This window comes from Equus quagga, chromosome 3 (assembly GCF_021613505.1).
Source record: "Equus quagga isolate Etosha38 chromosome 3, UCLA_HA_Equagga_1.0, whole genome shotgun sequence".
NCBI lineage: Eukaryota > Metazoa > Chordata > Mammalia > Perissodactyla > Equidae > Equus > Equus quagga.
The window spans coordinates 75,469,879-75,482,772 of record NC_060269.1 but is presented as its reverse complement, the minus strand read 5'-3'; positions in this window follow the sequence as shown (position 1 = coordinate 75,482,772).

The window sequence follows — 12,894 nt, the reverse complement described above, 5'->3', positions numbered from 1 at the left end:
GGACTGCTGCAAGGAAAGACCTCAAAACAGTCAATGCTGTAATGTTATTGCCCCAGCCAACCTTCACTAACTTATGTCTTCCTTCTGGAGAAAGCTAAACTGAAGGAGTAGCTATAGGGTGAGCAAGATTTTGCTCCTAGCCCAATAGCTATTCTAAAAACACACATCCAGGTGAAAAGAGAAGACTTCATTTCTAGTAATTCATACAATTTGTTCAGATCAAAAAATTATCTGGGAACTTTCCAGATGTTTGAACGTTTCACTTTCTGTCTGGCGTTTGCCATTGTGCAGAACAACCTAGCACTGTTCTGGGATATTTTGGGTCAGCACTGACGCCAAACTTTCGCTTTGGGAATATCAGTAGGATCCATTGATTCCCTGAAGAAATCAATTAAGAATGAAGAAAAAAAAGAAGAAAAGGTAATATCTAATCCTGACGTGCTTTCTGATGTAAAATATTGCCAGTCCTCTTGCCTAAGAGAACAAGTGACACGGATTTGGCAACTAATAAAGAAAATAGGGGAAAATTAAAACATATAGGGTAGTCTGAGCAATCATAAACATTTGTACAAAAGAAATGAAAAAACTGAATAAGAAAGTTATGTAGTCTTTGGGGTGCATGGAAGAAAAGAGAAAAAAAAGAATAAACCAGTTTTTCCCCCTTTAAAATAGTTTTGCTGTCTCTTTGCCTCAATGTCACCCTAAATTTTTTGACAACTGAAAATCATCCCATTCTCCCTAAAAATCTTCCAGAATAACAATGCAATGAATTCCTGCCAATGATTTTTACCTTCAACTAAAACATGCACTGAAGAAACAGCCATATTGATAGCCTTTGCTTTTTCTTTGTATGTCCAAACTACTTCCTGAAAAATAATTCTTATTCCACTTTGCAAATGTGTCCACAGTTGAAAGAGTCATAAGTACATAAAAGAAAAAGCGCAGGAGGCAGTGCATGTGTCTGGCTGGTGACAGTGATGGACTGGTCAGATCAAGGTAAATGAACATGAAAATTAAAGGCTGACAAGTTTCTATTTTTTAGCCTAAATTATAGATGTATATATTTGTTGTTATCATTTGTTTATGTCAAATATTTTAATCACGACTTCAAGTCGACCTTGGAACCTTTAACTACTGGGTGTCCAGAACAGTGGCTGGCACGAACGGGGTGCTGAATAAATATTTGCCGACTGAAGGCATGCATGAACGAGCGTCTCTGTATTTATTCTCATACAGTCCTTTAAAAATATCATATGACGGTCCCAGGACCTTGACCAAAGCAAGTATTAATTTCTGTTTGGAGCTAAACTTTTATTTATTTTGAAAAGTGTTTGGGAATGCTTTGTTTGTGGAATTTTAGTTGCATGTATCAGCCTGTGTTTCATAGCCACAAGAATAAAGATTTTTGCTATCTGGTTTAATGATCTGGTTAGAATTCAGTAAGCTATATGGAGGCTGCTCTTTGGGGCTCCTTAAGCCAGCAGGATAGGAGTGCTGCAAGTGAAGCAAATACATTTCCGAGTCCAGGCCGTTGTTGCTGCAAAGTCGTTGGTTACTACAACACCGCTTGCGCAGAGGGAGTGGCGTGTGTCCCGGCCAGCCGGCAGGCAGGGACCGAGGGAGGATGCGGTGGCGCCGCGCTGCTCTGCGGAGGGAGAGATCCGCTCCCAGCGGCCTCCGAGCTCTCAGTGCTGACGTGCGGGGTCACACAATCTTAGTCTTTTGAGCTGGCTGACCCCAGCTTCGCTGAAGAAACAGGCTTAATCACGAGGGTCTTTGGATCGAAAGCTTAGCTCCAGTGGAACACGAGCTCTTTTCTGTTGCTGCTGTTGCAGTGTTTGCTCCTAATGCTGGGAACTCGAGCCCTTTAGTCTCCAGGGCCTTTGGGTCTAAATCGTCCTACCAGATTGGAAGTCTCATAGAGTAGTTGAAAGAAAACAAATCAGACGTTCAAACCGCAAGCCCCTCACCGTTGGCTTTGCTGGACAGCAAATCATGCTAATTTGAAAATAGAACGTCCAAGTCTATGTTTCATAAACTGAGACTTTTGTTCTTTTTTCCTGTATTTTCAACTTGTCATGATTACCATGCCATGAATTTCTCAACCAGAAAACAAAAGAGGTATTTTGCACCTGGATATAAAGTGCCCCAACTCTTGATAACGTCTCAACGGGCTGCCTTCTTACCAAAGGCCAGTGCTGCCATGTTGAGTTCCGCTTCCCGTCTGCCAAACCAGGGTCCTCAACACATCCCGTTCCAAAGGGCTGGATTGAAAAATCCAGCAGAGATTTGTCACTTTGATGTTCCTGACGGTACCGTGTGTAGCTATATGAAGGTTCTTTTTTCATGATTTGAGGTGCTTTTGTGTACTCAGGCTCTTACTAAAACGAAATGCATTTCCAAGTGAATTTACGGGGGTTGCAGCCCCACATGACTCTCGCCTGCCTCCTTGATTTTGGCTCTACTAATGGTTCCTTTTATTAGTTTTTTGCGAGTTGCTAAGGGCATATGTTTTGGACTTTTCTTGCCTGATTTGTGAGATTCTGCTGACATCCAGGAAAGTGCCACAAAAACTTGTTACTCAAATCCAAGCTTGTGTGTTTCATGGCAAATCCACCAGCACCAGTCTCAAGTTTCTTGACAAGTCTTATTTATGGAGAAACAAGTGTAGGCGCTATTTTGCGGGACCAGGCTGTTCTCTTTCTAGGAGTAACATTTGGCATTTCTATGCAAAAGGACAGATAGTCTTTTAAACATCTCATATTTTATGGGTGTGATGGAGGAAGTTATGCTGCTGCTGCTGCTGCTGATGATAGCCACCATTTATTGAGCATGTACCATATACCAAGCATTTTGCATTGGTTCATTACCACAAAATTGCAGGGGAAATGCTGTTGTATCCATTTTGAAGATGAAGAAAATGAATATAAGCAGCTTTCCCAGAGTCTTATGGAGAGGTAAAGCCAGGATTTAAATTTTGGTCTTTCTGTCTCTAAAGTTTATGTTTTCTCCGAAGAAACACGGAAGATGAATATTGCCCCTGATTTTTTTTTTTTTTTTTTTGAGGAAGGTTAGCCCTGAGCTAACTGCTGCCAATCCTCCTCTTTTTGCTGAGGAAGACTGGCCCTGAGCTAACATCCGTGGCCATCTCCCTCTACTTTATATGTGGGACACCTACCACAGCATGGCTTGCCAAGCAGTGCCATGTCTGCACTCAGGATCTGAACCAGTGAACCCCAGGCCACCGAAGCAGAACGTGTGAACCCAACTGCTGCGCCATCAGGCTGGCCTCTGATTTTTTTTTTTAAAGATTGGCACCTGAGCTAGCATCTGTTGCCAATCTTCTTTTTTTTTCTTTTCTTCTTCTTCTCCCCAAAGCCCCCCAGGTCATAGTTGTATATTCTAGCTGTAGGTCCTTCTGGCTCTGCTATGTGGGATGCCGCCTCCTCATGGCTTGATGAGTAGTGCCATGTCCATGCCCAGGATCTGAACCTGTGAAACCCTGGGCCACTGAAGCAGAGCGTGCGAACTTAACCACTTGGCCAGGGGGCCGGCTCCACCCTTAATTTTTTAATCAAGAAAATTTTGTTCTGTAATTTCCATTCTATTTTATAACAATTATTAAACATATACCATTTATAATAGTTGGTGCCATGAGGATGCAGTAGTGACTAAAACATAGTTCCTGTTGTGTAAGGAGCAGTGGTTGTTGACTGGGAGTGATTTTACCCCTCTAGGGGACATTTCCCAAGGTCTGGAGCCATTTTTGATTGGCTCAATGGGTATGTGTGGAGCTGTTGACATCCGGTGGACTGAGGCCAGGGGTGCTGCTAACCATTCTACAATGCACAGACAAACCCCACAACAAAGATTTATCTAGCCCAAAGTGTCCATAGTGGTGCGGTTGATATCCAGTGGTCCAGAAGAAGAAGCGAGGCACTGAAAACATGATGGGATTTATGCTGTACTTTCAGTGACAGTGTGGTAGATTGTATTATTTGTTCAAAATATTTGCTGACACTTCCCATTGGATCTTCCATGTGAGAGAATTATACCTCCTACCCTGCTAATACCAGGCACGGCCATTTGATTTACTTTGACCAATGAAATATGGATAGAAGCTTACAGAGACATTGTGTAGTTTTGCCATCATTTTTTTCTCTTTGTCACAAGACCATGAAGTTTCAAGCAGGGGCTCCTTCACGTGGGACGTCAGATGAAGACAACATGGAGCAGAGATGCAGTCTACTTCAAAGAACTGGTATCATAAACAAGAAATAAACCTTTGTTGAGAGCTGATGAGACTTTGCAATTTTTGTTACTGCAGCATAACTTAGTCCATGCTGGCTAAGACAGATGTGGTTATTATTTCAACAGGTGAGGATGAGGTGGGATTATAGTGGAAGGAAAACCTGGAAGGAAAGACTGGAGCCAGATAGCAAAGGGTGGACTTTAAGTAGGAAATTCAGTAAGGACAAGAAAGGAAATTAATTCTGAAAGCAGAGGGAGTGATTATTCAGAAAAGGACAGTTGAAGGCAGCAGGAGCTCAGTTAGCTATGATAACAGTGGTTCCCTTGAGAGGAGCGAGAGCCTGAACATGGGCAAGGGCCGTAGAAGTGTAAAGTTAGAGGCTTATGCAGGAGTGATTGCGAAAGAAAAAATTATTTGCCGTGAAAATTTACTTGGTATGGACAATGAAAAGATGATTTAAAGATGATATCGAGATTTTGAGAGTTATTATCTTGAAAAATGGCATCACACAAGAACACGTTTTGGAATAGATATGATAATTTCCTTCCAGTACTTACTGAGCTTGGGACAAAGATGGGCTGTCCAGTGTGAGGTGTTCGGAGGCAGTTGGCTATAAGCATCTGGACAGTGGGAATCCTGGTGTGATTTACATTTTTGGGCATCATCTGGATAAGGGTGCAATTTGGGCAACATTACCCAGGGATAGTGGCTGGAGCTGAAAGAGAAGCTTAAGGAAAAGAAAATTGGAGTTTGGGCAAAGAAGGAACCTGATGGGAGGAATGTCAGGCATGTAAGTGGGAAATGCTGCCACGGCTGGCTGGTCAGAAGCTCTGTTTGGATCGTGCAGAGGTAATGAAGAGGATAAGGAGGCAGACTGGCGCCTACTCTTTGGTTAACAGCAAGTAGGTGCTTAAATACCTTCACCATTATTCTGCAGCAGTTAAGCTTTGGTTAAAAAAAAAATAGTAGCACACAGTTATAAGGTCAGGAATTCATAAACACTCGAAATGAAAGTGTAAGTTTGAAGTTTTCCTCAGTGTAAAAATGAAAACCAGAATAGCAATAGCACTTACTTGAAAAAATTCTTAGCTTATACTTGAAAGTTTATAGTTTTAAATTTTATTTATTATATTTTTATATGCCTACAAGCTAGAAATGAGTTTACTACATTCTTTATTTATTGGTTATATTTTTAAGTAAAAATGTTCTTGATTAGATCACGATCTATTAATCTTCCTTCCCAGTTTCCACACCTCAGGGAAACCGAGCTAGCGGGTGTTCACAACCATAACTGAAGGCCTGAACTTCTTGTCCCTGCCCTTCTCCACCTGCTCTGGGGGTCACAGGTAACACACCCCTTAGTTCTGAAGTTTTGCCAAGGCAGCTCAATGGATAAAATAGATTGGTGGTCTGCTACGTTCCCTAAGATAAGCCAGAACAGCACCTATGTCTCATCCTCGGGCTTCACACTTCAGTATATTAGGATCCTGGGACATCGTGGCAGAGAAATGCGCACCCAATGGTCCACCATCAACCTGCTGGTGGCCACGGGAGTTACAGACAGAGTGCTTGAGAGAAGACACAGGGATGCATCAAGTAGCCCAGGGAGAGACAGCACCACACATCCCAGTGTTAAATACCACTCGTCTCTGTGAAGATAGGCCTGCCTCTCTTCTGAAAGCAGCCTGACCTGAGTGATTGCACCGGAATAATAATTTCCCTTCGTTTCTCAGCCTAACCAGTCTGTCCGTTTGTATTTACTGTAAGTAAAGAGCTTAGGACCTTTCTCAGATTTGGAGAGTTTAGGCATTTATCAAATTATTAAATAAGGCTAGTCCTTGGAAATCTTGCAGTTTACACCAGAGAAGGCCATTTCCTTGAACGTTTTATGTTCTATGCCTAAGCCGTCTTGTCGTCGTGAGTAAAGCATCCTCTGACTGCACAGTAGATTGGAATGGCGGAGTTAAGTTATGGAGCCTCATGTTTCCAGGTCCTCAAGATTCGACCTCACTTCCTTTATCAGGAGCCCAATGTCTTTGTGTGCCTGCAGCAATCCACATGTTGCTTCATGTTCCTGACCTTTTCTTTTCATCTCTTTGAAAGTTTTGTACACATTGTCACATACATAGTAGCATTTGTGGCAGACTGCTAATTTGATCAGCTAATCACTAGAATATATTACTGGGGACGGCCATCTTCATGGGCTTTTGTCCGGGGTCATGCGTTTTCCTGTTAATGCAGGCTTTCTGGAGATGTAAAGCCTTAACCCAAATAACTGTCATTAACAGAATAAATGTTCAGGAAGGTGGAGGACATATTTTTGAGAAGCCTTTAGACCTCCTGTTAATTATACCACTTTGGTGATCAGCAACTTTGCCTCTCCACTCTGTTTGTGTGAAGAATAATAAGTGAATGCCATTTTGATGTGCGTTGAGCAGGGATAAAGCCATGGCCCATTATTAATATCGCTGCGTTTTAATTAATGATTAGGGGTAATCAGATGATTTAGCTTTAAGCAGTTTTCTAGATTCAAACTCTTCCATCATAATTCACATTACTAAACCCTTCTGAAGAAACTGAGTAATTCACAAGACTCAATTAAGACATGAGGAGAGGCAGCAGGGTAGGTCCTAGTGAGGAGGATGGAGTCTCTAATCTTGTGATTTTCTTAGTGACCATCACAGCTTCTCTACACAGGCAGCATAGTAGGGATGATATGGCAAGTCCCTCTGGGAGGGATGGAGGAGTGGTGTACCACTCTTATGCTTAGAATGAAACTGGGGAAAATGAGGGCGGGGAGACAAGGAAGAGAAAAATGAAAGGGCTAGGGTTCAGACATCAGAAAGATGTGCCGCTCTTGCAACCATTGAAGAATTGGTCTTGGGTTGGAAAATAGCTGGAGCCAAGGACTGTGGAAAGGGATATGGTGAGGGCATCTAACAAATGCCAGGATCGGGGCCTGCACTTGGGAGCCCTGGGAAACTCCCTTTGTCTGGCTCCCTCACTGTGGGAGGAGATCTGCTCTTTACCTGTGTTTCGAGACCTTGTGAATTTCCCCCATGAGCATCCTTGCAATGCCCAGGCCCCAATACTAGTCTTTGGACATCTAATGGGCTAGAAAAGGGGCTCAAATCTCCACACTGTGGAGGCCAGCGGGGCCAGAGGGAAGCGTATACTTCTGTTATCTGCAGATGAAGAAATGGGATTAGACAGGGTAACGTACTTCCCTAAATTCTCACAGAAAGAAAGAGGAGTTAGTCTTGGAAAAATGTACTGTTAACTTCACAGCTTGGATTTTCCACATTCACTCTGTTGCATTAAAATTGAGCAAAATACCAATGCGGCAAATCCTAAAAGACAGCTAGTGACTTTTCCTATGTGTCTCTCTTTTCTCAGCTGTCCATATGTTCTTGGTCTCTCTTGTGGTGGCTGGGATGGACCAGGCAAGGCAGTTGCACCAAAGGGTCTGCATGGAGGTATTAGGTCTTCAGGCTGGCTGGATAAGTGAGGGTTTTCCTACGATGCTAACAACATTTGAGTTGGTAGAATTCGTATTCATATCATGGTCTAGGAGTAAAGCAGAGCTGTCTGAGGAAAACTGAAGTAATCAGAAGAGAACTTTCTTGGACTCCCACCGATCTAACCATGAGCAGCATCTGTAGCATCATAGTCTGTCTGCCTCCCCACCTGCTTCCATAGATGAACTTCTGTGCCCTCAATTACAGCCAATCTCTGCACTTTTTCACTGAATCCTATCAACTCTCTACGAGAGGACATCACTCAGCAATTTTTATTCTCTCTCCTATTACGTTTTTACTCTCTACTCATTCCTAGCAGCAATCACACATTCTGTCCTTTCCCCCATCTTAAAAAAATCTTCCCTTGGCTCCGTTTCCTCCTTTAGCTACTGTCCCTTTGTAGCAAAAATTTAAAATTTTTTTCTTCCTATTCTTTTTCCACCCCACTGCAATTTGACTTTGTCCCTGACCACATTACTGAAACTGCTCTCGTCAAGCTCACTAGCAATCTCCAGGGTGCTAAAGCCAACGGTCAGTTCTCAGTTCTCATCTTGCTTAACCTATCAGCAATTGACACAGTTGATCACATCCTTCTCTCTGAAATACCTTCTTCACTTGGCGTCTAAGGCACTGCACTCTCCTAGTGATTGTCCTAACATACTAGACTCTTCTTTTCTGCTTTGTGGTTTCTTTCTCTTTTCTTTGACCGCCTACAGTCAGAGTCCCCCAGGGTTCTTCTCTTCTCTGTATACACTCACTCTTTTGATGCTATAATTCAGTCTCATGGTTTAAAATGCCCTGCATTCCAAAGATTTCCAAATTTATACCTGTAGTCCAGATCTCCCATATTAAACTCTGCTTGAAATCTCCATTAAAGGTCTAATAGACATCTTCAATGTTATGTATCCCAAACTGAACTTTTGATCTTCCTCCCCAAAGCTGTCCTACCTGCATCCTCCCCCAGGTTGGCTTCATCCTTCAAGCTGCTCATGCTGAAAACCTTAATCAGTCTCAACTCCTCTCTTTTGTTCCTATCTCACATCTAAACATTCAAGAAGTCTTCTTGGCTCTCCCTTCTCACCACCTGTGCTGCCTACACTATGCTGGTGGGAGCCGGATCATCGCTCACCCGGATTACTGCAATAGCCTTCTAACTGGGACCTCAGCTCCCATCTCGCTCCTCTAGAATCTATGCTTCACACAGCAACTAGAGCAATCTTTTAGAAATGTAAGTCAGATCATGTTTCCCCTCTGCTCAACACCCTCCAGTGGGTTCCCACCTTAGTTAGGGTAAAAGCTGGAGTCCTTACCTGGCACTGTTACCTCTCAGAGCTCATGTTCTGCTTCCCTGCTTCTCTAGTCCCTTCCAGGCACTCAGTCCTTAGGGCTTTTGCACTGAAACACTTTCCTCCCATGTAGTCATGTGGTTAACTCTTTCACTCCTTCAAGATTTATTCAAATGTCATCTTCCCAGTGAGGCCTACCCTGACAACACCACATGAAATTGCAGCCACTTCCTCCTGTTCTCAGCACCGTAAGTCCCTTTACACTGTTCTATTCATGCCTTTTTTTTCATATAAACATACCGTATAATTTACCCATTTATAGTATTTATTGTTTATTGTTGGTCACTTTCCAGAATTTTAGCCCCACAATGGCATGGATTTTTGTCTGTTATATTCACTGATGCTTAAAATGCTTAGAAAAGTTGGCTGGTATATAGTAGATGATCAATAAATGCTAAATAAATGAATAAATAAATAATTTCCTTTACCAGGGAGAAGACCTACCATGAGGTCGGAAGCTGGGAAAATCGGGAAGCAGAGGAGGGAAAGCAGAGCAAATGGTCCAGGATGAGCGCCATGGACAAGCCTAAGATGGCAGAACTTTGTCGACAGATTTAAGTTACCAGGAAGCACTGAAAACCTAGTTTCTTCACAATTCTGCATATGATGTGACTTCCAGAATTTCTACTGCTTTGACTTTCTCCTTTGCATATGTTTTAGTTTGTTGGAATTCTTTTCAAACATATAGTGCTCAAAATTAAACACAATATTCCACATACGCTCAGACCAGCATCCCATTCCTGTCGTGGGCTGTCATCTCCCTTTGTCCAAACCTACGTGTTCAGCAGTGGAGTTGAAGAGATCATTAACTTCCCAGAGATAAATGACACATGACTCAGACTGAGCCTGCTGTCAGCCAAAACCACATTACTTTTGTTTATTTTTTCACACAAACCACGCTTAACTAAAATCTGCTCAATTCTATTTTTTAACCTATGTGTATGACTTTTTAAGTTTGTTCTATTAAATTTATCTTTTCAGTTTAGATCTATTATTCTGACCTGTCACCATCTCAATCCAGCATTTTAGTAAAGCCTCACAACTTTTCATTTTCTGGAAATCTGACAATTAGAAAAAAGATTGTTAAGGTATTATTAAATGCTGTCCTGGACGGGACCATGACAGAACATGTGCCAAACTATTCCAAATCTGTATTTCCATGATACAGGATCTATTTAATACTCAGGATATATAGGTTTAAGCCGGCTATTTCTTAATCTTGCTCACAAAACTTTTACTGAATAATCTTTCAAATGCTTTGCTGAAATCCAAATGTACCATGTCTACAGGGTTCTGCTGATTTTCCAGTCTAATATTTTGACCCAAAGAGAAAATGAGGCCAGTTTGGCACAGTTTCATTAGATAAAGTCATATTGGCTCTTGGTGAGCCCTTTATATAAGCTCACAAACAATCTTCTATTAATTCTGTCTTGAGGTCAGGCTTACTAGCTGCAGTTTGTTTTTCTTCCTGAGCGAACATCCGTGCCAGTCTTCCTCTGTTTTGTATGTGGGTCGCCACTACAGCATGGTGGCTGATGAGTGGTGTAGGTCCATGCCTGGGAACCAAACCTGGGCCACTGAAGCAGAGCGCACCGAACTTTACCACTAGGCCACGGGGCCAGCTCCCAACTATCTGCAATTTGAAGATTTGATCTTCTCCATCACAGTGACATCATATCTCTGTTGATAACATATATGGAAAAGACCATTCGTATACTCCTTCTGGATGGTGGTCTTTGTCATTTAAAAAACACAAAAGTTTTTAATATGTCATTTTATGTAAATGCATATATGAAATCTTATACAGATTTTAGTGTCATCTTGTTTTTCCTGTTTTGCTTGCCTCTCTTCTCTCCGTAGCCTTCTTCATCCACTCACACTGCTCCTTCACTGCTGCCCCATGTATTCCAGAGTAACGTCTAGTGTGCACATTACATATTTTCATAGCACACTTATGTGGTCATAGGTGACCTCCTTTACAAACTCTCAGGGAGCCTATTTCAAAGAGATTCAGTTTAATTATCTTTACCTGAGGGATGACAGTACCCGTAAAACTGCCCTTGAAGCATCTATTTGACACTTTCAGACTTCCAATCTAAAAGTAAGAAGAATAACTCATTTGTTCTTTCATTCAATAAGATTCACGGAGCTCCTCCTACGTGCTAGGCACTGTGCTGGCTTGTGCGGGAATTCCAAGCCTGGCCCAGGTGTTGTCTGTAATCCACTTCTCTGTCTTTTCTTCTGCCTCTGAGGGAAAAGAAAATCTCTCCTGCTTAGCAGGTTTCTATTAAGTAGCAAGTGTTTGTGTCCTCCTAAAATTCCTATGTTGAAGCCTTAAGCCCCAGTGTGGCTGTGTTTGGAGAGAGGGCCTCTGAGGAAGTGATTAAAGTTACATGAGGTCACAGGGCAGGGCTTGATCTGAAAGGATTAGTGTCCTTCTAAGAAGAGGCCCCAGAGAGTTCTCCTCAGAGGGAGACAGAGCCTCTGGCTGAGAGCCACAGAGCCCATGGAGTTTCACCACAGATCTCTTTTCTGTCGGGGAGGGGAGCCAGTGGTGAACAAGAATATAGTCTACAATATTCAGGGAAAATATCTTGATTTAATAACACCGATAACAATTGTAATTACTCATTATCTCAACATTGTTACCTGTGTGGCCCGCTTTCTCTCAAGACTCAAACACACAGATTCCTGTTATAATGTTCAGCAAGACTAAATATTAGCGTAAGTATTATGAGCTGAATGCGCCCCGTAAAACTCCCCCGTTGCCTCAGAATGTGGAGATAGGGCCTTTAAAGAGGTGATTACGTTAAAATTGGGTCATTAGAGGGACCTAAACCAATCTGGTTGGTGTCCTTATAGGAAGAGGAGATGAGGACACTAAAGGAGACACCAGGGGTGTGTGCACAGAGGAAAGGCCGAGTGAGGACACAGGAGAAGGAGTTGTTGTCTGCAAGTCAGGGAGAGAGGCCTCAGGAGAAACCAGGCCTGCCTACACCTTGATCTAGGACTTCTGGTCTCCACGTGGTGAGAAAATGCATTTCTGCTCCTTGAGCCCCTCGGTCTGTACAACTGTGTTGGGCGGCCCTCGCAGACTAATGCAGGGAGGCCATGAGCACTGTGTTCGCTTTGTTTTTCTAACCCTCCCTTCTAATATTATGCAGGCACTATAGTTCCCTTCTGGTCCCTTTGCTGCTTAGGGAAGGTCTTCTGGTCTGCTCAAAGATGCTCTGAGCACAGTATCATTTCTATGAATATTAAACACTGCCAAATTCACAGGAAGAACGTGATACTCCTCTGCTAGCCGAAAAGCTGCTCATCGTGGAGTTAACCAGTCATTTTGCAAAGCATGCAAAGTGCAACACTCTGTCTATTAAAAATCTGTTCTTCCAAAACAATGTAAACCCTTGCCTAGGACACACTCTGAAATCACTTTTCCTTTGTTATAAAGTTCATTGTTGTATTTACTTGCATTCTCCTTCCATGTTCTGCCTGTTCCCCCTCTCCTTTTGTAAGGACAAAACAGTGGTGTACCCATCCAGATGGCGGGAGGTGGGTAGAAACAGACCCTGGAATGAGCCTGAGCTCTTAAACCTGTGTTCAGTCTTCAAGGCCACCGTGACTCAGTGCAGCGTGCAGAAAGATGAAGCCAGGCTCCAGGATCAGGCCATGTGGTACTTAAAATAAATAAATAAGTACGTAAATAAAGGGATAGAGACCGGAAATAGCTGGAGTGACTCAGACTTTAGTCCCTGGAGCCCAAATCTCCCTGATGTCC